General features: G+C 39.9%; 1 protein-coding gene across 1 annotated transcript in view; it reads right to left on the reverse strand.

Annotated features, from left to right (window-relative positions):
- LOC140347519 (phosphatidylethanolamine-binding protein 4) overlaps nt 1-24,728 on the reverse strand; it is a 69,639-nt gene that overhangs the window by 36,157 nt on the left and 8,754 nt on the right. The gene's annotated exons all lie outside the window — the stretch shown is intronic.

A 24,728-nucleotide genomic window follows, 5' to 3' on the forward strand; every position in this document is an offset into this window, starting at 1 on the left:
ACGAGATCACAGCTATTGGCCGATGACTTGGCCGCTTAATTGCCGGAATCTTCATTCTGTCTGTCCCTAAAAGTTAGAGAATTATGAGAGCAGATTGAATTATTGCTCGAGCACATTTGTCATCCCTGGTACCGAGCCCAAAATCTGCCAGACCATATGATGGGATTTTTTATTTTGTTCACTTCCTCTACAAACAGAGATATTAGTGGATGCTCAATGCACAATATCTTATCACGCTACTACAGCCAATTCAGAATCTCATTAGAAAGGCAATACATAGTCTGAGTGAGGTATGATATATGCTGTTTAATCTGTTATTTTGAACAAAATTAGGGGTGGGAAATTTTAACAAAAATATGTCTCAATCTCTTTTTTAAATTAAACATTATGTAAAATCCATCAGAAACTGTATAATGAATCACGTAAGTAAAGAAATATCAATTCATACTCTTATTTGAAAGATTACATCTCAATGTAAAATTTGTTTTTTTTTTAACTTTCAATCAGATTTTTGTTTCTTTCTTTTTTAACATGAGGTTTGGTCACTAACATTGCAAGCCAAGACTAGTGCACAGTTTGGGCAATTACGATTTAAATAGTGTATAAAAGAATACATAAATGACGTAAATAGCTAGTGCAAAAATAATAAAGTCAGCTACTTAAAAACATTGTGTCCTGTCAAAATGTTATTCCAGGCCTAGGATAATTAAGACGATGTATTTAAATACAATAAAGAAATAAGCACGTATTTTTCAGCAGATGCTCATTTTCAGAAGGGTTCTCTGCCTACCTGACAAGCAGTAATAAGCGTAAACAACTAAGCCTAATAATAGGATAATACTGTAGTGTGAGTGATAGTGCCTGCAGGTAAGACACAGACACACCAGTAACAATAGGACCTCCTCCACAGCCTGTCAAAAGTGACTCCATATCAGTGTGACCCCCCCGGGCAGCTTACCAACCATGACCTGTTGCCTTCTCAAGACTTGTAATCCGCATTTATACATGTTTGCTAGCAGGCAAAGGCACTGTGATAATGTAGTTACACTAATATTTAAGTCATGATGTATTCAGAAACAACATGATTCAAACACATAAACATTAATCAAAAATCACCCCAAGACACAATTATCACTGAAAGAAATAGCACTCTAATGCACATTTCACGAAAGTTAGCATGCTTTTCCATAAATAGAATATTGTTAAGAGCATTTAAAATGAACAGAAAACTGTGAAAAACATGGCCCACTTATGGTGGGCACTGCATTTCAATGACTTGTGCACACATTTGCCGCTTACATTTCTACCTGTAAGAATCTGGCTGGTCCAGCTGGCATGGGCAGCCAGTAATACAAGAGGCTCCCTCCTCTTAGCCTGCACTTCACACATTATGCCATGTACCCTTCTCTCTTACAAGGACATTTTTCCTCCATCTGTCAAAATCCACAGTAATTACACACAGATATGTGTGAAAGACTCCAGGGAAAAACAGATGCATATTTTGCCATCTGAAACCATTTTCAGGACTTTAACAAATAAATGTATATCAAAACATGTCTGACTAATTTTGTTGCCAAAAAAAAGGAAATACATAAATAACACTTTAAAAAAAAAAAAAAACATCCAGTCTACAGTATTATTATTAATCACAATTGCTAATAAAGTTGCTTAACATCCGGAACACAGTCCTTTTGTGCAAATGTCAGAGTGTGTTAGGCCGACATTCCTCACAGGTGCTGGTACCTGTGTCATCTGCTCCTCTGGGCATTTCTAAATAAATTCTGTTAATCAAAGTTGAGTGAGATGTAGGTAGGTGTTGACCTGGGCCAGAGATCTACAGGAGTATCATGGAGACAGGCATGTGGCTTGGGGGGCAGGCTGGAGGCGTGGAGAGATTGTGCTGGATTCTCCTGAGATATGCCTCCTACTGCCTGCTGTGATCACAGCAAAATGGTCTATTGGGACTCTTCGAGGCTCAGTCAAACTCAAACTCCGGCCTGTGTCTTTGTTTGCGGCACTTTACAGTCTGTTGTTGTTTACATTTTAGGTACAATGCCTCTAGATTTGTAATGCCATTTTAAAAAAAACAGCGTTGGTAAAATATACAGTAACCATGAAGAAGGCAGAAGAAGCTTGTTCTCTCAGAGGGTGAAACTACTGGCTTACCTCTGAGTGAACTCTGCTGAGAATCCAAGAGAAATACAGTTACTGGGCTGTGAGATGATGACACCACCACCATCGAGAGAGAGAGAAGCCCCTGTGCGAGTTTACAAGTTCAGGCTTTATCCCTGACCTACCAGAAAAGAGTGTCGTCCATTCTGCTGCCTATTAATACATTGCAGCTGATCCTTTGCTTGAGCTCATCAGCAGCTGCATACAGAAACCACAATATTTCATTAAATGGCAAACTGCACTAGGAGCTCGACCCATCGATCTCAAATCCCCGCCTAAGCAGCAGAAACAGACAAACTCGTTTGGTAATTAACAGGTATCTGTGTTGTGATTAGAGAACGGCAATGGCTTAGAAATCATCGACTGTATCTTACAGCAAGGTCAAAAGATCAATGTGAAATAACTAAATCTGAAAAGCACAAGCCAAAGCAGTCTAGATATGAACGGTAACTTCTCTTACAGTGGAGTACTCCAATTAGATTGCAATAATTGAATAGGTGATTATTCATCTGAAGAAAAGACCTACAACTTAACAACGAACCACCAAAGAGTGGCACAGTCACATGCAAACAAAAACATGAACACAGATGGTGAATGTAAGTAAATTATAATTTCCAGTCCAATTATAATGATACGAGTTAAACTGTATTGTACAGTACAGTGTTTGAGTTTGACTCGAGGTGCGAGGGCGAGGTGATCAGACTCCCTGGGCGGGATTTGCAGTTCAGGAACCAAGGAGATGAGGTTTTGATGAGGCCTATTCTGATAAATGATATTGTTCATATATATTTTTTTTTTAAATATATAAAAAATCAAGAATGAGACATTCAAACATTTTAAGGATTTAAAATTTTAAATCTAATGAAACAGCCAGTTTATTGGGCTTAATGGTAAAGGAAAGGTATTAGGCGGATTGGTAGTTTCAATTTATGACATGGTCACTTTCAAAAGTATCTTCAGATGAGAGATTGTTTAAAGGGAACATTAAAGTTGGCGGATTAGAGAAATCTGGTGGAGACATTTCTGTTACTATCCCCATTACTTAAAACCCAAAAATGGTACAGTATTTCTAAAAACAACATTAGTAAATGTCTTAAAACTATAAATATGGGAATATTTGTATATTTGAAGATGACACATTTTCATGTTCTTGCAAACATGTCAGAGAAGATAAAATCACAATAGATATTACTATCCTGCCACGCTCAATAAAATGGGTATTAACAGAAATGATCTGTGTGGAAAACGTCAAAAGGCCACAGTAACCTACTGCATGCTTGTCATGTCATTCCCTGAATAAATCCCTGAATAAAAGTGTTGGACTTTATGCCATATTTGAGCAAGTCTGTTTTTAGAGTGCTGGGTGACTGGTGACACGCCCACACACACAAATGTTTTCTGTTTTTACTTATTACTCCACACTGTTAAAAATGTTTTTAAAGAATTTCCAAAATAGTGTTTTATACTCCTTTCGCTGTTCATTTCATTTTAGCTGCTTCTTCTGAAAGCCTCCAAAACATGATCAAGAACTGACAATTGCTGCAACATATTTTGGTGGATTATCGACATTTATAAGTAATATGCAAAAAGACTGTTCTTAAGTGCTATTCACTGTGCAGGCTGCTCACTACCTCCAAACCTGTCTATTTTTAACGCAACCTTCCTCCCACACAGGAATGAAGTGTGAAGTGGCTCATAAATGCACACTTCGAGGAGCCACATGGTCAAGAGAAAGTCACATGTGAATACAAACATGTATTCTTAGGTTAAAGACAACGTGTTGCAGGCCTGCAGGTATCCCAGATGAGCACTGAAGGCAGCAGTTCAAAAGGACCACAAAGGAATAAATAACACAAGTTCAAAAAATTACATTATTACCATCACATAAGTATAGCTTTTTATTTGACATCATAGCTGGTATTAAAAACATCTCATCACAAACGTGCACAATAGAGACTTAATGAAATAAGTAGCTCCTCTTTATTTATTCCTATATTGTTTGGTGCAGGGGGAATGATTCCTTCCAACAGCACATGGGCTTCCAATCAAATTGTAGGATTGTGTCCAGAGAGATCTCTCAGAGTAATATATGTGCAAAGAATTTCCTACAGAATTTCCTCAAGAAGTCTTTTTGTCAAGAAATACAATGAAATATGTAAAAAAAATATTACCCCTATAAAACAAATTAAAAAAAGAACAACTCTTTGCTAAACTCTGTCTTGAACTTTTGTTTGTTTTAGCTTTTGGAGTGCAGCTTGGATCCTTGTGAAGCCATAGCTAACAGTAAGATGGTTCACAGTCTGATTGGAGCTTGAGGGGGTGAGGGAATTAGTAGCTGCCTAGGGAACCATTTCTGCATTTCTCTCAACATTGACTTCTTTGAGCACACCATGCTAGCAAACACAGCCGTGCTCATGTTAAGCTTATTAGTCACCCTGGATGTGATCTTGCTAGCTTAGGCTTTCAACACTTTCTAGTGGTGGCTTTACACACATACACCTACTCCCTGCCATGAAGGCATTTAATGCTCAAATGGAGTAACTACATCTAATAGTCTGGTTGGCCCATGCAGGTGAGGCACCAGCACAAGGGCAAGTATTTTGGCTGTGGGGAAAACAAACCTGTCAAATAGGGCAAAGACTCATTATCCAATAATTGCACAATTGCACAAACAGAGGAGATTTTGTACTCCTAAACTCAGCAGTGAACAGACAATTCATGTTTATAAGACAATTCATTTTTCAGTCATTTGTTTTTTCCATGTACATGTTCCATAAAAGCACTTTTAAAAAGAAGTGCCACAGACACATTCTGAGGACGAGCCATAAGGGGAGTTTAGTTGTAAGCACTCTGACACCATTTCTATTTGGCCATCAGAGTTGTTAAAGGTGTCAGGGCTGTTCACAGGCACTGTGTGTTTCACCAGCCAAGATGGCTTCCACATTTTTTCTATCATGATTAATTATGGTTTCTGATTACCATCAGAAACCATAATTAATCATGATAGAAAAAATGTGGAACAGTGAGAAAGTGTCAATTATTCCCACATTATCTTGTGCCCTCCGTTCAGTCACTGTTGTGTAGGAAGATGCTATTGACGCCATCGATGGATGGCGACCAAAAGGCATCTACATGGGGTGGCAAACTGTAGTGTCTATTAAGGGGTGCTATTGGTGGAGGGGGTGCTTGGCGTGTGGGCTGAACCTAGTCCAGACTGCCAGTTGACAGGGCCGGATTTTCCAGTATGGGAGACTCGTTTCAGTGGGCGATGCTGGGTGTTGGGAGACTGGGAGCGAGGACTGCCCTGGGCTTGGAAGCTCAAAGCCGAATATTTCAAACAGACATCCACCGTCTGTGTTCCAGTGTCACCAGCCCACCCGTCTGACAATCAGGGCCATGTCATCACATGGACTGAGTAATTCAGGGAGAACTCTTATCACATTACAAGATGTGGTAATGTCAAACGTCAGAGCGCTCAGGAGACTCTGGAGGGAGAAACATCACATCGTAGAACACTGTATGTACTGTATTTATGGTCAATCAAATTAGTGAGGTGTCTGCCCATCGGACATGGACCTGAGCTGATGCAACTTTCAGTTTCCAAGTGTTTTGACATTTAACAAGAACTGAACTTTAGCTTTAATGTAAATCTTACATTTTAATTAAGGGTTTTGAAGACACATGAGCAGCAAATGTATATTTTAAAAAAAGAGAAAAATTCAAAATACTACTTTTCTCACACAACTATATCAATTTAAATATTTTATACAGACAGAGGAAAATAATCCCATAATTGGGCAATTTGTTTTGAATTTAAAATGTACAGTGTATTTAAGTCACTGCATGGAGAGCGAAAAACCTTTAGATTGTGTTGAAATAAAATAATTCATTTGACACATGATGTCATGTATGTTATATTTAATGCCGTCACAGAGGACTTCACAGTGGTATCACAATGCAGGCCTGTTATCACAGAAGGCACAGGTTTATGGTTCAAGGGCTCGTCCATTCACACAAAACAGGCTCAGACACTCTGATAAAAACAGCACAAATAGAACCCAACCACGACTCTCTCCCCAAGGGAACAATGTATCACCCATTTCAATGTGGCACATATTGAATCCTTTCCGCACCACTGAGGCATTTGAATAATGCAGTCTTTTGCCAACCTGGATTGCTACCGAAATAAAGAAAAAAAGGGGAACATTATTGGACATAAAGGATAGGTGTTAAGTCGATCTATAGGACTGCTAATCCTAATCTCCTTTCAACAAAAAAATAATGACTGCTGCAATAATCTCAGTATATGTTGCTGCACTTGTAAATGTCACCCTTAACCTGTCTAACTCACATTTAACAAATCCAGAGGGATATGGGTCTGCAAACAAATAGGATCTTATCTGGATTTGCATTAATAAATGTACACCAATAATTCAGGGAGCAGAGGACAGATGCAATTTGACCTCTGATTTAATGTCTGCTATCTTCCGTTCGACAACGTATTATTGACAAAAATCAAGAGCCTCATTGCCAAATACAAATACGCCACAAGAAGAAAAGAAACCACATTGAAAAATACATTGAAAAAAAAAAAAAAAAACTTTGTCTTCCAAGCAAAGATACACAGGCGCATGATCAGCCTATCGGCAAATATGAGATATCACAGGCTTGTGTTTTCAAAGGGTTACATCCGCATTCAAGCTAAGAGACATACTCGCTCTTAAAGACACAAATCCTGTTGAGCTGAGGCGAGCGCAGATACCCTACAGCCCTCCAAGGCACAATTAGGATTTCATGGGGGAAGAAATCTACATTCCTGCACACATGAAGAAGTCCTCTCTCCCTCCACACTAAAATAGCAACGTTTTACTCAAGGAAAAACCTGGAGCACAACTCGATGGGATTTGAACAAAGAAATAAAAGATAGAGAAAATTTTTTTTAAGCTGTAGTTGTTTTACAAAAATACTATGGTTGAGAAAATCCAACCGCTTGAACATCCCAATGCCAGTTAATATTTTCTATCCTTTCCAAATGAAAAGCAACCCCTCAAACATTTGTTTGAAGTGGTTGCTCGTGCACAGCTCTGCTACACTCAACATTTTGAAATGACCGGACTCTCATATTATAACACCTGTCAGAAATGTATCAAAAGAGCAAAAGTTCAAGTGCAGTGGCTGCTGTTTTAGTGTTTCCTTTTTGTGGATTAACCACAGCTACATGGCAAAAGGCAGCACAAAAGACGAAGAGCAGGAAAACAGTTTTCAGAAGCTGATCACATAAAGTGCTTTAACAATAATAAAATAACTGCTGTTGATTCAAATCTTAAACCTCCAAAATGTATATGCTGTATTTAATATATGGGTCCATGTAAAGAACAAGCATCACTTATTTTTGTTTGTGACTTTACAGATCATGTCCATTTCCAGAAAAATGGGACAAACTGGATGTGAAAGATGTTTGTACAGACGTTTTATAATGGTCTGATGATTGTCTTTTCTCTTTCCTTGAATTATTCATATGATGAACTTTAAAAACAGACTGCCAATGGACTACAGTTGGAAATTTGTGTTACAACCTTGTTTAAATTAATCTCATCTGTTGATGTATATTGTGCACTGTACTTGCATAAAATAACTAAAATAAATCTTACATGAATCAAAAACACAGTATAATACATGAGGTGCATGCAATCTGCTTTTACTTGTAGGGTTGTACCTAATCATGTATTTATTTAAATGTATTTATTTATTTACAAGTAAAAAAGAGTAACAATAGTGAGGACAAGAACAAAAACAGCAAAAGACAGACAGCAACACCGAAATTAGACAAACAGAGGGACAACAGTCTAGAAACTTCAGCTCGGGGTGAGGCCTGTGTGTGTGTGTGTGTGTGTGTGTGTGTGCGTCTGTCTGTTTGCATGTACGTGTGCGTGTGTGCGCGTGTGTGTTTTTCCGTGTGTGTATGTTTGTTTGTGCGTGTCTATGCATTTAAATGCAGTAAAAATGTGTGTGTATATATAGTATCATATAGACACACACGTCTGAGAATCTCTCTCATTATTTCTACCCCCCTTTTCTTTCTTTTTCTGTGTCATGTGTAGTGTCTAAGGTGCTTTAAAAGAAGGTCTACACTTGGGAGATGTTGTCCTAAGAAAACCACCTCTCGTTGGTCCTGCCAGCCTGAGTGTGTTTTGGTGTATTTACAGTTCCCTTACTACACTGTGGTGCATTAAAAACACAATAAATGATGGGGGGTGTTAGTATATTCAGGAACAGTTGTGACAATGATTGTTATAATAATAATATAGCAAAAGTGATATAAATTATAACAATGATAATAGCACTGACAACAACAACAATAATGATAATGATAATCAATGATGATGATGATGATCATGTATTTATTTCTAATAAATATAATAAATTGGAAGAATAAGCCCCGTTTTCTAATATAAATGTTATCTAAAAAACATTACGTTAAATACCATGATGTCAGTTATATGAACCAAGGCTTCTGTTTCAATAAATGTCTCCAACTTCAAAGATACAGTTGTAGTAATATGATGAGACATAATCTGTGCCTGAAGCGTCTGTGAAAAGCACTATGACAGAGAGGACATTAGCCACACTTCATCAGGACCTTTGAGCTGCCCGCTCGAGGAAATGCTGTCTGGACACAAGCACATTGTTTCTGTCACCACTGATCCTCAGATTTGTGTCACTTTCACAGAAAAGGTTAAGCACACGCCTGTGTGTAAATGGGCAGAAATATAGCCAGGCATTAAGTTGGCACTGTAATAAGTATGCTATCAGTGTGCTTCAGTTTTCTCATTATCCACATACCTCTCTGACATTCACAGAAAGAAACAAAGCATCCTGCCAACACCTACTCCATGAGAGAGCTCTTTGAGATGGGCTCAGTGCTCTAAACCTCCACACCAGTGTGGGCCGCTTTGGCAGCGTCAGTGCCTAAGAACACTGACTGTGTGCAACAGTTGGACTAATAACAACAAAAGAAAGAGTGGCACAGCAGGGACCGGCCCGAGAACCAGGTCGCCTCCTGCCCACCTCTCTGTCTTCAAAGAAGATGTCCACAATACGCTCAGGGGCGGAGAGCTACAGCTTCAGCCACTGCAGGGTAAAGAAAATCACTTTAATATGTTAAGAAGATTACGCTGGATAAGTGTCTGGATACATTTTTTGAAAGCCACACAAATCTCTAGTGTTTTTATTTGGGGAGGGGCGCTGAGTGAGTCAGTTGAGACGATCAACACAAACCCACCAAAATTCAACTTGATTGGCTAGAGAAAATTGGGTTTATTAGAGATTTTGCTTTTTAAGCTTCTTGATTTTAAAACCATCCCACAATTTCTTATTATTTGTAACACCAACCTTTAGAAAAACAAAGTAGGAGAAAACAACACTGGTCACAGTTTGATCAAGGCTTAGACTCAGCTGCTTATCCTGCTTATGCCGATATTATATGTCTAATACGGCTGGTCAACACTTCTGTTTACCTGGAGTCAAACATGGGAAAACTCTAAGAACAAAGAGGTTTAGACTTTGTTTTTGAGAAACAGATTCACTCATTTAAAAGAACCCAGCAGATTCAGTTAAAATATTGATAGCCCTTTTTTAATCTTTAAAATTGGCAATCTAAAGTGTCCGCCTGTCAGTGAGCTGTTCAAGAGATCCGCAAAAATGAAAGGGAGAAATTGAACAAATAATGTAAAGGGATTAACAAATCATTTGCATAACATTTTACTGCTTCCAAACTACCGTACAAGATGAAAAATGACAAGGAACGCATCTCCATGTTCTTAGATCCATCAATGGACCTCAGAGGTGTTAACATTAGCTGCCTTTATATTCAAAGATTAATAAGTCATACATTTTTAAACCAGAAAGAAATGGAAAACTTTACTGACGTCGGGACGACCATCGGATGCAAAAACAAGCCAAAGAAACTCATATATAGCATCTTTTGAAAGTACACTTAATTTGCTTGTGCCAACTGTGTATTAACCTGTTTTTCTAACACGTCTCTCCTTGCAGAGTTAAGACAATAAAGGCACAGAGGAGATGAGAGGATGGCGTTATAGAGAGTTAAGCATTATGAGTAGCCCCGAAGCTGTTCTTAAAGAAGGTGAATCAGAGGATTGGGACAAAACTGGAACTAAACCCTGTGCCGGACCACAAATGAAAAGAAACACTAAACATTATGGGCACAGTGCCACTAAGCCAACTGGGTCTTAAGGAAAACTTCACTTTTCATCTGCATGACTTTGTGATTGGTTTAACGAAAAGGATTGAAATGGAAGGTAACTCTCTTCCACAAGCAGTAATCCAGAAAGATCTGCACAAAACTGGCAATTTGTTTTCAAACTTACTTTCTAACTTTCACGCAATGTAAACCGACAGTCCAGATGAAGCTATGTAGACGTACGATAATGTGCAGACGAGAGAGAGGTGTGAAAAACAGTTTTAATGAAGAAAGACTTTTTCTTGTTGTGAAGATGTGTACCATGAGCCAAGATCATAGTTTAACAGTGATAAGGTTTGAATGTTTTTCCCTCATTCTTAGATACGATAAAATCAATAGAGCCCAAAACGATGAACATTTACCCCTATACTAAGAACATTTACCTTAAACTGAGAGCATTTACCCTATACTAAGAACATTTACCTTAAACTGAGAGCATTTACCCTATACTAAGAACATTTACCTTAAACTGAGAGCATTTACCCCAGAACTAAGAGCATTTACCTTAAACTGAGAGCATTTACCCTATACTAAGAACATTTACCTTAAACTGAGAGCATTTACCCCAGAACTAAGATCATTTACCTTAAACTGAGAGCATTTACCCTAAACTAAGAGCATTTACCCCTATACTAAGAACATTTACCCCTACACTAAGAGCATTTACCCTATACTAAGAACATTTACCTTAAACTGAGAGCATTTACCCTATACTAAGAACATTTACCTTAAACTGAGAGCATTTACCCCAGAACTAAGAGCATTTACCTTAAACTGAGAGCATTTACCCTATACTAAGAACATTTACCTTAAACTGAGAGCATTTACCCCAGAACTAAGATCATTTACCTTAAACTGAGAGCATTTACCCTAAACTAAGAGCATTTACCCCTATACTAAGAACATTTACCCCTACACTAAGAGCATTTACCCTACACTAAGAGCATTTACCCTAAACTAAGAATATTTACCTTAAACTGAGAGCATTTACCCTAAACTAAGAGCATTTACCCTAAACTAAGAGCATTTACCCCTAAACTAAGAGCATTTACTTTGAACTGAGAGCATTTACCCTAAACTAAGAGCATTTACCGCTATACTAAGAACATTTACCCCTAAACTAAGAGCATTTACCTTAAACTGAGAGCATTTACCCTAAACTAAGAGCATTTACCCCTATACTAAGAACATTTACCCCTAAACTAAGAGCATTTACCCCTACACTAAGAGCATTTACTCCTAAACTGAGAGCATTTACCTTAAACTAAGCGCATTTACCCTAAACTGAGAGCATTTACCCTAAACTAAGAGCATTTACCTCTAAACTAAGAGCATTTACCCCTACACTAAGAGCATTTACCCCTAAACTAAGAGCATTTAATTTAAACTGAGAGCATTTACCCTAAACTAAGAGCATTTACCCTAAACTAAGAGCATTTACCCCTATACTAAGAACATTTACCCCTAAACTAAGAACATTTACCCCTACACTAAGAGCATTTACCCCTAAACTAAGAATATTTACCTTAAATTGAGAGCATTTACCCTAAACTAAGAGCATTTACCCTAAACTAAGAGCATTTACCCTAAACTAAGAGCATTTACCCCTATACTAAGAACATTTACCCCTAAACTAAGAGCATTTACCGATATACTAAGAACATTTACCCCTAAACTAAGAGCATTTACCTTAAACTGAGAGCATTTACCCTAAACTAAGAGCATTTACCCCTATACTAAGAACATTTACCCCTAAACTAAGAGCATTTACTCCTAAACTGAGAGCATTTACCTTAAACTAAGCGCATTTACCCTAAACTAAGAGCATTTACCTCTAAACTAAGAGCATTTACCCCTACACTAAGAGCATTTACCCCTAAACTAAGAGCATTTAATTTAAACTGAGAGCATTTACCCTAAACTAAGAGAATTTACCCCTATACTAAGAACATTTACCCCTAAACTAAGAGAATTTACCGCTATACTAAGAACATTTACCCCTAAACTACGAATATTTACCTTAAACTGAGAGCATTTACCCCTAAACTAAGAACATTTACCCCTACACTAAGAGCATTTACCCCTAAACTAAGAATATTTACCTTAAACTGAGAGCATTTACCCTAAACTAAGAGCATTTACCCTAAACTAAGAGCATTTACCCCTATACTAAGAACATTTACCCCTAAACTAAGAACATTTACCCCTACACTAAGAGCATTTACCCCTAAACTAAGAATATTTACCTTAAACTGAGAGCATTTACCCTAAACTAAGAGCATTTACCCTAAACTAAGAGCATTTACCCCTATACTAAGAGCATTTACCCCTAAACTAAGAGCATTTACCCCTACACTAAGAGCATTTACTCCTAAACTGAGAGCATTTACCCTAAACTAAGAGCATTTACCGCTATACTAAGAACATTTACCCCTAAACTAAGAATATTTACCTTAAACTGAGAGCATTTACCCTAAACTAAGAGCATTTACCCCTATACTAAGAACATTTACCCCTAAACTAAGAGCATTTACCGCTATACTAAGAACATTTACCCCTAAACTAAGAATATTTACCTTAAACTGAGAGCATTTACCCTAAACTAAGAGCGTTTACCCTAAACTAAGAGCATTTACCCCTAAACTAAGAGCATTTACTTTGAACTGAGAGCATTTACCCTAAACTAAGAGCATTTACCGCTATACTAAGAACATTTACCCCTAAACTAAGAGCATTTACCTTAAACTGAGAGCATTTACCCTAAACTAAGAGCATTTACCCCTATACTAAGAACATTTACCCCTAAACTAAGAGCATTTACCCCTACACTAAGAGCATTTACTCCTAAACTGAGAGCATTTACCTTAAACTAAGCGCATTTACCCTAAACTAAGAGCATTTACCTCTAAACTAAGAGCATTTACCCCTACACTAAGAGCATTTACCCCTAAACTAAAAGCATTTAATTTAAACTGAGAGCATTTACCCTAAACTAAGAGCATTTACCCTAAACTAAGAGCATTTACCCCTATACTAAGAACATTTACCCATAAACTAAGAGCATTTACAGCTATACTAAGAGCATTTACCCTAAACTAAGAGCATTTACCCTAAACTAAGAGTATTTACCCCTAAACTAAGAGCATTTACTTTGAACTGAGAGCATTTACCCTAAACTAAGAGCATTTACCCCTATACTAAGAACATTTACCCCTAAACTAAGAGCATTTACTTTGAACTGAGAGCATTTACCCTAAACTAAGAGCATTTACCCCTACACTAAGAGCATTTACTCCTAAACTGAGAGCATTTACCCTAAACTAAGAGCATTTACCGCTATACTAAGAACATTTACCCCTAAACTAAGAGCATTTACCTTAAACTGAGAGCATTTACCCTAAACTAAGAGCATTTACCGCTATACTAAGAGCATTTACTCCTAAACTGAGAGCATTTACCCTAAACTAAGAGCATTTACCGCTATACTAAGAGCATTTACCCCTAAACTAAGAGCATTTACCTTAAACTGAGAGCATTTACCCTAAACTAAGAGCATTTACCCCTATACTAAGAACATTTACCCCTAAACTAAGAGCATTTACCCCTATACTAAGAACATTTACCCCTAAACTAAGAGCTTTTACCCCTAAACTAAGAGCATTTACTTTAAACTGAGAGCATTTACCCTAAACTAAGAGCATTTACCGCTATACTAAGAACATTTACCTCTAAACTAAGAGCATTTACCTTAAACTAAGCGCATTTACCCTAAACTAAGGACATTTACTCCTAAACTCAAACCATATACAACTATGTGTGCTTCTATTTATGTTTACATTTCCTCTTGGACTTTCTAAATACTGTATCAACATTTTCATAGTATTCTTGGCTATTATTTTCTCTATAACAGGGGTACCTAAACTTTGTCCTCGGTGGGCCAAAATGTGTGCATTTTTTCCTCTACGGGCCAAAATTAATTAATATTAGCATTCTGAGGGCAAAACTAATTTTGTATTAAAAGAGTTTATTTACAAAGCGATGATGATTAAAGTCTTTTATTAACATGGTATTAGGGGAATAGACTTGGTCTCCTTTAGAACTACTGACAGTTTTTTCAGCACAAAATGTAATCATACTAATACATCTCAGCACCTCTTCTTGGGCCAAACTAGACCTCCTGGAGGGCAAGGTCTGGCCCGCGGGTAGAGCTGGGTTGAAATAATCGATTTTCCGATTTTTAATCGATTCGCATATTAATGACCGATTATCGATTCGTACGTCCAAAGATCGAGTTGTTTTTAGGCCCGAGCCCCAGCAGTTGCAACGCTGCCAAAGGCAGCGTTGCAACTGCACTCATTTGCCCTAAGCACTCATTTGCCCTAAGTAGCTCACAAATACGTTCCCCATCTCTTGCATGTTCCGTGCATATAAGCATGTAATGCAAAAATTGAACATTATTACTGTATAGAGGGCCAAAAACACAAAGTGGGCGGAGCCCACTCAAAATTAACGAAAGTACCCGTCAGTGACCAGGGACCCACACCATGAGGTAGGAAAGTTTGCACACCTCTAAAAATCGTGCCTCTCTACATTCTGGCTATTTCCCTTTTCTAAAATAAAAAAAATTGGCGCGTCAGCGCCCCCAAATGTACCAAAAATGCATTGAGAGATGGGAAATGACCCAAAAAAAATCTGATCGTAGAATCATGAAATTTGGCGCAGAGGTAGATGGTGACAAGAGAAGTAAAAAATATTATTACGGCAACGCCGTCCGCCCAACCAAATGTCGGCCATATTGCTTCAAAAATGGCTAAACATGATTTTGGAGTTTTTCCAAACGTCGTACTTTTACGAACTCCTCCCAGGGCGTTGGCCCTAAAAAGCTGAAATTTGGTGAAAATGCTACTGAGGAGTGGGACATCAAATGTTATCCAAATTACATTGATACCTCTCACGGTCTCTGTGCGGCGAAGCCGCAAACTGTAGCTAGAATTTCAGAAATCTCCCATATTTAAAATTTCTGCCGTTTGCGCAGATAAAGTCCGAATTGCGTCAAATTAGAATCAGTTGTTAAACTCTTTGCCCTAAACCCACTTGAAGTGAAATAAATTCATTTGGCGCCACAGCGCCCCCTACAGATTTTATATGGAGGTTAAATGTTTAGTTTTGCGAAATTATATGAAATTTGACACACAACTCAATTTTAGCATCCCCATCAAAAAAGTCAATGAGAGCCATGTCATAATTGTTATGGCGTTGCCGTAACGATGACCGAAACCTTCCATGTTATTCCAATGGGGAAATCGCCAGAACATGTTTACACTTTATACTTTCACAAACTCTTCTTAGGGCGTTAGCCCTATTAACCTGAAATTTGGTGAGACTCATCTTCAGGGGTGGACCATCAAAAGTGATCCACATTTTTATTCAAAGAGTCACGGTGTCTGTGCGGCAAAGCCGCACATTGTGCCAAGAATTCAAAATAAAATTGCTTTTTGATGGTAAAACAAAGGGGAGAAGATGTGACAGCGTCACAGATTCAGCAGTAGGCGCAATAAAAGAACAATTGGGGCGCGTTAGCGCCCCCTCCTCTTGCGGCGTGGCGGCGGCGTGGCGAGGGCCGATCATTGCCGCTTGCGGCTATATTTATTAGGCCCGAGCGCCACAAGCTGGCGAGAGGCCTATTAATCTCGTAAGGCCGTGCGAAGCACGGCTGCGAAAGTGCGCACGTAGTGCGCACAAAATCGAGCGCGAAGCGCTCGCCCACTTCCAAACACTCACTAACGCACTCCTCCACTCATGCACGCCCCGTGCATACTAATTAGTTGTAGGAAAATGGAACATTACCGTTGTAAACGGGCGAAGCCCGTGCAAAAGTTCGCACTAAACGAGCACTTTACATTGGGATGACGACCGCTTCGCGGTCGTCATCCCCATATAAAGCACTCATTTGCGCTAAGTAGCTCACGAATACGTTCCCCATCTCTTGCATGTTCCGTGCATATAAGCATGTAAGGCAAAAATTGAACATTATTACTGTATAGAGGGCCAAAAACACAAAGTGGGCGGAGCCCACTCAAAATTATCGAAAGTACCCGTCAGTGACCAGGGACCCACACCATGAGGTAGGAAAGCGCGAGCGCTTTCCGAAAATGTATAGTTTATGATATTTGAAAAATGGGAAACATTGTTTTCGCATCGGAATATTATTCTTTCTTTCTTTCTTTCTTTCTTTCTTCTTCTTCTCGGGACCAACCCCCCTATTTTTCACCCAGTGAACATTGACGAAAAGTCACAAAAATTTGCACGCCTCTAAAAATCGTGCCTCTCTACATTCTGGCTATTTCCCTTTTCTAAAATTAAAAAAATTGGCGCGTCAGCGCCCCCAAATGTACCAAAAATGCATTGAGAGATGGGAAATGACCCAAAAAAAATCTGATCGTAGAATCATGAAATTTGGCGCAGAGGTAGATGGTGACAAGAGAAGTAAAAAATATTATTACGGCAACGCCGTCCGCCCAACCAAATGTCGGCCATATTGCTTCAAAAATGGCTAAACATGACTTCGGAGTTTTTCCAAACGTCGTACTTTTACGAACTCCTCCCAGGGCGTTGGCCCTAAAAAGCTGAAATTTGGTGAAAATTCTACTGAGGAGTGGGACATCAAAAGTTATCCAAATTACATTGATACCTCTCACGGTCTCTGTGCGGCGAAGCCGCAAACTGTAGCTAGAATTTCAGAAATCTCCCATATTTAAAATTTCTGCCGTTTGCGCAGATAAAGTCCGAATTGCGTCAAATTAGAATCAGTTGTTAAACTCTTTGCCCTAAACCTACTTGAAGTGAAATAAATTCATTTGGCGCCACAGCGCCCCCTACAGATTTTATATGGAGGTTAAATGTTTAGTTTTGCGAAATTATATGAAATTTGACACACAACTCAATTTTAGCATCCCCATCAAAAAAGTCAATGACTCATGTCATAATTGTTATGGCGTTGCCGTAACGATGACCGAAACCTTTCATGTTATTCCAATGGGGAAATCGCCAGAACATGTTTACACTTTAGACTTTCACAAACTCCTCCCAGGGCGTCAGCCCTATTAACCTGAAATTTGGTGAGACTCATCTTCAAGACCATCAAAAGTTATCCACATTTTCATTCAAAGAGTCACGGTGTCTGTGCGGCAAAGCCGCACATTTTGCCAAGAATTCAAAATAAAATTGCTTTTTGATGGTAAAACAAAGGGGAGAAGATGTGACAGCGTCACAGATTCAGCAGTAGGCGTAATAAAAGGACAATTGGGGCGCGTTAGCGCCCCCTCCTCTTGCGGCGTGGCGGCGGTGTGGCGGCGGCGTGGCGGCGGCGTGGCGAGGGCCGATCATTGCCGCTTGCGGCTATATTTTTTATTTTTATTTTTCTTGTTCTTCTGCTTTTTGAGCTCTAATTTGACCCCCTGAACATGCTCAAAAACTCACCAAACTTTGCCCAAAATTCAGAATCGGCGAAAAATTTGATTTTTTCTGGGCCATTTTTTTTTTCGTTAAAAAATGGCGCGACAGCGCCACCGACAAAAGTCAAAATACATTGCGCCTATGGGAGACGCCCCGAGGTCAACTTTGTCGTAAAGCTACGAAATTCGGGACACGCATTCCTCTCGTGAGGACAAAAAAAAAAATATTATTGTGGCCACGCCCCCAGACTTACCCTATGGCCGCCATCTTCCTTTGAAAATGAAAACAAGCTGAGTTAGCCATTTTGTTTACGTCAAACTTTGACGAACTCCTCCTAGGGCGTTTTGCCCACCGACTTCAAAATCGGCGTACGTCCTCTGGACAAGTGGGACATCTAAAGTTATCCAATTTTTTGAGATACCTTTTACGGTCTGTGTGCGGCGCAGCCGCAAAGTTGGACAACTTATTTTGGAATATTGCAGATCTAAAAATTGTTCCCATTTGATCAAAACCAGTCCGATTAGGACCAAATTTGAATCAGTTGTTAAACTTTCTAGTTTGGACCAGTTTATGATGACAAAATTGAAATGGGCGCGATAGCGCCCCCTACAGAGTGACCTTTAAATTAACATTGAAGGTCAAAAATTAGTTTTACCAAAATTGTCTAAACTTTACCCAAAATTCTACTTTGCCGTCCCAATCACAAAAGCCAATCACAAAAATGCCTAATTTTTTACGGCGTAGTCGTAGCGATGACAGAAACCTCCCATGTTATCCCTATGGGAAAACCACAAAATCTCTCAAATTACCACATTTTTATGTTTTACACTTTAACGAAGTCCTCCTAGTGCGTTTTGCCCACCAACCTCAAAATTGGTGTACGTCCTCTAGACAAGTGGGGCATCTAAAGTTATCAAAATTTTAAGGATAACTTTTACGGTCTCTGTGCGACGGAGCCGCAAACGTTTCCCAGAATTCTGACTATTTGGCCTTCAGAGTGGTCTATAAACAATAGAGTTTTTCCAAATGACATGATATTTTGAACAAAATTCTAATTTGCCATCCTGATCATAAAAGTATGAGAGCCAAAGTCATATTTTGTACGGCGTAACCGTAGCGTTGACAGAAACATCCCATGTTATCCTTATGGGAAAATCGTAGAATCGCTCAAATCACCACATTTTTACGCTTCACACTTTAATGAACTCCTCCTAGGGCGATTGTCCGATCAAGTTCATATTTGGAGAATATCATCTACACAAGCAGGGCATCAAAACTTATCCATATTTTGATTCTAAGTGCTACGGTCTCTGTGTGGCGGACCCGCAAATATATGTCAGAAATGGGAAAACAGCGAAATCTCTAAAATGACCACATTTTTACGCTTCACACTTTAACGAACTCCTCCTAGGGCGATTGCCCGATCAAGCTCATATTTGGGGAAAATCATCTACACAAACGGGGCATCAAAAGTTAGTCATATTTTGATTTTAAGTGGTACGTCTCTGTGCCGTGGAGCTGCAAATATACTGTCACAAATGGGAAAAACGCCAAATCCTTGAAATGTTCACATTTACGCTTCACACTTTAACAAACTCCTCCGTGGGCAATAGCTCGATCAAGCTTTACTTTGGGAAATATCATCTACACAAGCGCGGCATCAAAAGTTATCCATATTTTTATTCCAAGTGCTAAGGTCTCTGTGCGGCGGCGCAGCAAATTTGACTGACACTTGTGTTGATTTGCACTGGATTGGCCATGTCCAATGTGTCCCCGTCTGTCAAGTTCTTTTTTAATTCAACACACAATAAGGGCGCCATCTTTATCAAGTCGAAAGCGCAGAGTCGGAAGGCCGGCGGCCCGCGAGGGCCGTTGGATGCCGCTTGCGGCTTTAATTAGGCCCGAGCGCCACAAGCTGGCGAGAGGCCTATTAATCTCGTAAGGCCGTGCGAAGCACGGCTGCGAAAGTGCGCACGTAGTGCGCACAAAATCGAGCGCGAAGCGCTCGCCCACTTCCAAACACTCACTAACGCACTCCTCCACTCATGCACGCCCCGTGCATACTAATTAGTTGTAGGAAAATGGAACATTACCGTTGTAAACGGGCGAAGCCCGTGCAAAAGTTCGCACTAAACGAGCACTTTACATTGGGATGACGACCGCTTCGCGGTCGTCATCCCCATATAAAGCACTCATTTGCGCTAAGTAGCTCACGAATACGTTCCCCATCTCTTGCATGTTCCGTGCATATAAGCATGTAAGGCAAAAATTGAACATTATTACTGTATAGAGGGCCAAAAACACAAAGTGGGCGGAGCCCACTCAAAATTATCGAAAGTACCCGTCAGTGACCAGGGACCCACACCATGAGGTAGGAAAGCGCGAGCGCTTTCCGAAAATGTATAGTTTATGATATTTGAAAAATGGGAAACATTGTTTTCGCATCGGAATATTATTCTTTCTTTCTTTCTTTCTTTCTTTCTTTCTTCTTCTTCTCGGGACCAACCCCCCTATTTTTCACCCAGTGAACATTGACGAAAAGTCACAAAAATTTGCACGCCTCTAAAAATCGTGCCTCTCTACATTCTGGCTATTTCCCTTTTCTAAAATTAAAAAAATTGGCGCGTCAGCGCCCCCAAATGTACCAAAAATGCATTGAGAGATGGGAAATGACCCAAAAAAAATCTGATCGTAGAATCATGAAATTTGGCGCAGAGGTAGATGGTGACAAGAGAAGTAAAAAATATTATTACGGCAACGCCGTCCGCCCAACCAAATGTCGGCCATATTGCTTCAAAAATGGCTAAACATGACTTCGGAGTTTTTCCAAACGTCGTACTTTTACGAACTCCTCCCAGGGCGTTGGCCCTAAAAAGCTGAAATTTGGTGAAAATTCTACTGAGGAGTGGGACATCAAAAGTTATCCAAATTACATTGATACCTCTCACGGTCTCTGTGCGGCGAAGCCGCAAACTGTAGCTAGAATTTCAGAAATCTCCCATATTTAAAATTTCTGCCGTTTGCGCAGATAAAGTCCGAATTGCGTCAAATTAGAATCAGTTGTTAAACTCTTTGCCCTAAACCTACTTGAAGTGAAATAAATTCATTTGGCGCCACAGCGCCCCCTACAGATTTTATATGGAGGTTAAATGTTTAGTTTTGCGAAATTATATGAAATTTGACACACAACTCAATTTTAGCATCCCCATCAAAAAAGTCAATGACTCATGTCATAATTGTTATGGCGTTGCCGTAACGATGACCGAAACCTTTCATGTTATTCCAATGGGGAAATCGCCAGAACATGTTTACACTTTAGACTTTCACAAACTCCTCCCAGGGCGTCAGCCCTATTAACCTGAAATTTGGTGAGACTCATCTTCAAGACCATCAAAAGTTATCCACATTTTCATTCAAAGAGTCACGGTGTCTGTGCGGCAAAGCCGCACATTTTGCCAAGAATTCAAAATAAAATTGCTTTTTGATGGTAAAACAAAGGGGAGAAGATGTGACAGCGTCACAGATTCAGCAGTAGGCGTAATAAAAGGACAATTGGGGCGCGTTAGCGCCCCCTCCTCTTGCGGCGTGGCGGCGGTGTGGCGGCGGCGTGGCGGCGGCGTGGCGAGGGCCGATCATTGCCGCTTGCGGCTATATTTTTTATTATTTTTCTTGTTCTTCTGCTTTTTGAGCTCTAATTTGACCCCCTGAACATGCTCAAAAACTCACCAAACTTTACCCAAAATTCAAAATCGGCGAAAAATTTTGTTTTTTCTGGGCCTTTTTTTTTTTCGTTAAAAAATGGCGCGACAGCGCCACCGACAAAAGTCAAAATACATTGCGCCTATGGGAGACGCCCCGAGGTCAACTTTGTCGTAGAGCTACGAAATTCGGAACACGCATTCCTCTTGTGAGGACAAAAAACAAATATTATTGTGGCCACGCCCCCAGAATTACCCTATGCCCGCCATCTTCCTTTGAAAATGAAAACACGCTGTGTTAGCCATTTTGTTCACGTCAAACTTTGACGAACTCCTCCTAGGGCGTTTTGCCCACCGACTTCAAAATCGGCGGACGTCCTCTGGACAAGTGGGGCATCTAAAGTTATCCAATTTTTTGAGATACCTTTTACGGTCTGTGTGCGGCGCAGCCGCAAAGTTGGACAACTTATTTTGGGATATTGCAGATCTAAAAAATTTTCCCATTTGATCAAAACAAGTCCGATTAGGACCAAATTTGAATCAGTTGTTCAACTTTCTAGTTTGGACCAGTTTATGATGACAAAATTGAAATGGGCGCGATATCGCCCCCTACAGAGTGACCTTTAAATTAACATTGAAGGTCAAAAATTAGTTTTACCAAAATTTTCTAAACTTTACCCAAAATTCTATTTTGGCGTCGCGATCAAAAAAGCCAATCAGACAAATGCCTTAATTTTTACGGCGTAGTCGTAGCGATGACATAAACCTCCCATGTTATCCCTATGGGAAAACCGCTAAATCTCTCGAATATCCACATTTTTATGTTTTACACTTTAACGAAGTCCTCCTAGTGCGTTTTGCCCACCGACCTCAAAATCGGTGTACGTCCTCTAGACAAGTGGGGCATCTAAAGTTATCCAAATTTTAAGGATAGCTTTTACGGTCTCTGTGCGACGGAGCCGCAAACGTTTCCCAGAATTCTGACTATTTGGCCTTCAGAGTGGCCTATAAACAATAGAGTTTTTCCAAATGACATGATATTTTGAACAAAATTCTAATTTGCCATCCTGATCACAAAAGTATGAGAGCCAAAGTCATATTTTGTACGGCGTAACCGTAGCGATGACAGAAACATCCCATGTTATCGTTATGGGAAAATCATAGAATTGCTCAAATCACCACATTTTTACGCTTCACACTTTAACGAACTCCTCCTAGGGCGATTGTCCGATCAAGTTCATATTTGGAGAATATCATCTACACAAGCGGGGCATCAAAACGTATCCATATTTTGATTCTAAGTGCTACGGTCTCTGTGTGGCGGACCCGCAAAAATATGTCAGAAATGGGAAAACAGCGAAATCTCTGAAATGTTCACATTTACGCTTCACACTTTAATGAACTCCTCCGTGGGCAATAGCTCGATCAAGCTCATATTTGGGGAAAATCATCTACACAAGCGGGGCATCAAAAGTTATCCATATTTTTATTCCAAGTGCTACGGTCTCTGTGCGGCGGCGCAGCAAATTTGACTGACACTTGTGTTCATTTGCACTGGATTGGCCATGTCCAATGTGTCGCCGTCTGTCAAGTTCTTTTTTTATTCAACACACAATAAGGGCGCCATCTTTATCAAGTCGAAAGCGCAGAGTCGAAAGCGCAGAGTCGGAAGGCCGGCGGCCCGCGAGGGCCGTTGGATGCCGCTTGCGGCTTTAATTAGGCCCGAGCGCCACAAGCTGGCGAGAGGCCTATTAATCTCGTAAGGCCGTGCGAAGCACGGCTGCGAAAGTGCGCACGTAGTGCGCACGAAATCGAGCGCGAAGCGCTCGCCCACTTCCAAACACTCACTAACGCACTCCTCCACTCATGCACGCCCCGTGCATACTAATTAGTTGTAGGAAAATGGAACATTACCGTTGTAAACGGGCGAAGCCCGTGCAAAAGTTCGCACTAAACGAGCACTTTACATTGGGATGACGACCGCGAAGCGGTCGTCATCCCCATATAAAGCACTCATTTGCGCTAAGTAGCTCACGAATACGTTCCCCATCTCTTGCATGTTCCGTGCATATAAGCATGTAATGCAAAAATTGAACATTATTACTGTATAGAGGGCCAAAAACACAAAGTGGGCGGAGCCCACTCAAAATTATCGAAAGTACCCGTCAGTGACCAGGGACCCACACCATGAGGTAGGAAAGCGCGAGCGCTTTCCGAAAATGTATAGTTTATGATATTTGAAAAATGGGAAACATTGTTTTCGCATCGGAATATTATTCTTTCTTTCTTTCTTTCTTTCTTCTTCTTCTCGGGACCAACCCCCCTATTTTTCACCCAGTGAACATTGACGAAAAGTCACAAAAATTTGCACACCTCTAAAAATCGTGCCTCTCTACATTCTGGCTATTTCCCTTTTCTAAAATAAAAAAAATTGGCGCGTCAGCGCCACCAAATGTACCAAAAATGCATTGAGAGATGGGAAATGACCCAAAAAAAATCTGATCGTAGAATCATGAAATTTGGCGCAGAGGTAGATGGTGACAAGAGAAGTAAAAAATATTATTACGGCAACGCCGTCCCCCGAACCAAATGTCGGCCATATTGCTTCAAAAATGGCTAAACATGACTTCGGAGTCTTTCCAAACGTCGTACTTTTACGAACTCCTCCCAGGGCGTTGGCCCTAAAAAGCTGAAATTTGGTGAAAATGCTACTGAGGAGTGGGACATCAAAAGTTATCCAAATTACATTGATACCTCTCACGGTCTCTGTGCGGCGAAGCCGCAAACTGTAACTAAAATTTCAGAAATCTCCCATATTTAAAATTTCTGCCGTTTGCGCAGATAAAGTCCGAATTGCGTCAAATTAGAATCAGTTGTTAAACTCTTTGCCCTAAACCTACTTGAAGTGAAATAAATTCATTTGGCGCCACAGCGCCCCCTACAGATTTTATATGGAGGTTAAATGTTTAGTTTTGCGAAATTATATGAAATTTGACACACAACTCAATTTTAGCATCCCCATCAAAAAAGTCAATGAGACCCATGTCATAATTGTTATGGCGTTGCCGTAACGATGACCGAAACCTCCCATGTTATTCCAATGGGGCCAGAACATGTTTACACTTTAGACTTTCACAAAC

Source organism: Eucyclogobius newberryi, unplaced genomic scaffold, assembly GCF_026437365.1.
Source record: "Eucyclogobius newberryi isolate DKJ021-1_F unplaced genomic scaffold, fEucNew1.0.hap1 SCAF_6, whole genome shotgun sequence".
Classification (NCBI taxonomy): domain Eukaryota; kingdom Metazoa; phylum Chordata; class Actinopteri; order Gobiiformes; family Gobiidae; genus Eucyclogobius; species Eucyclogobius newberryi.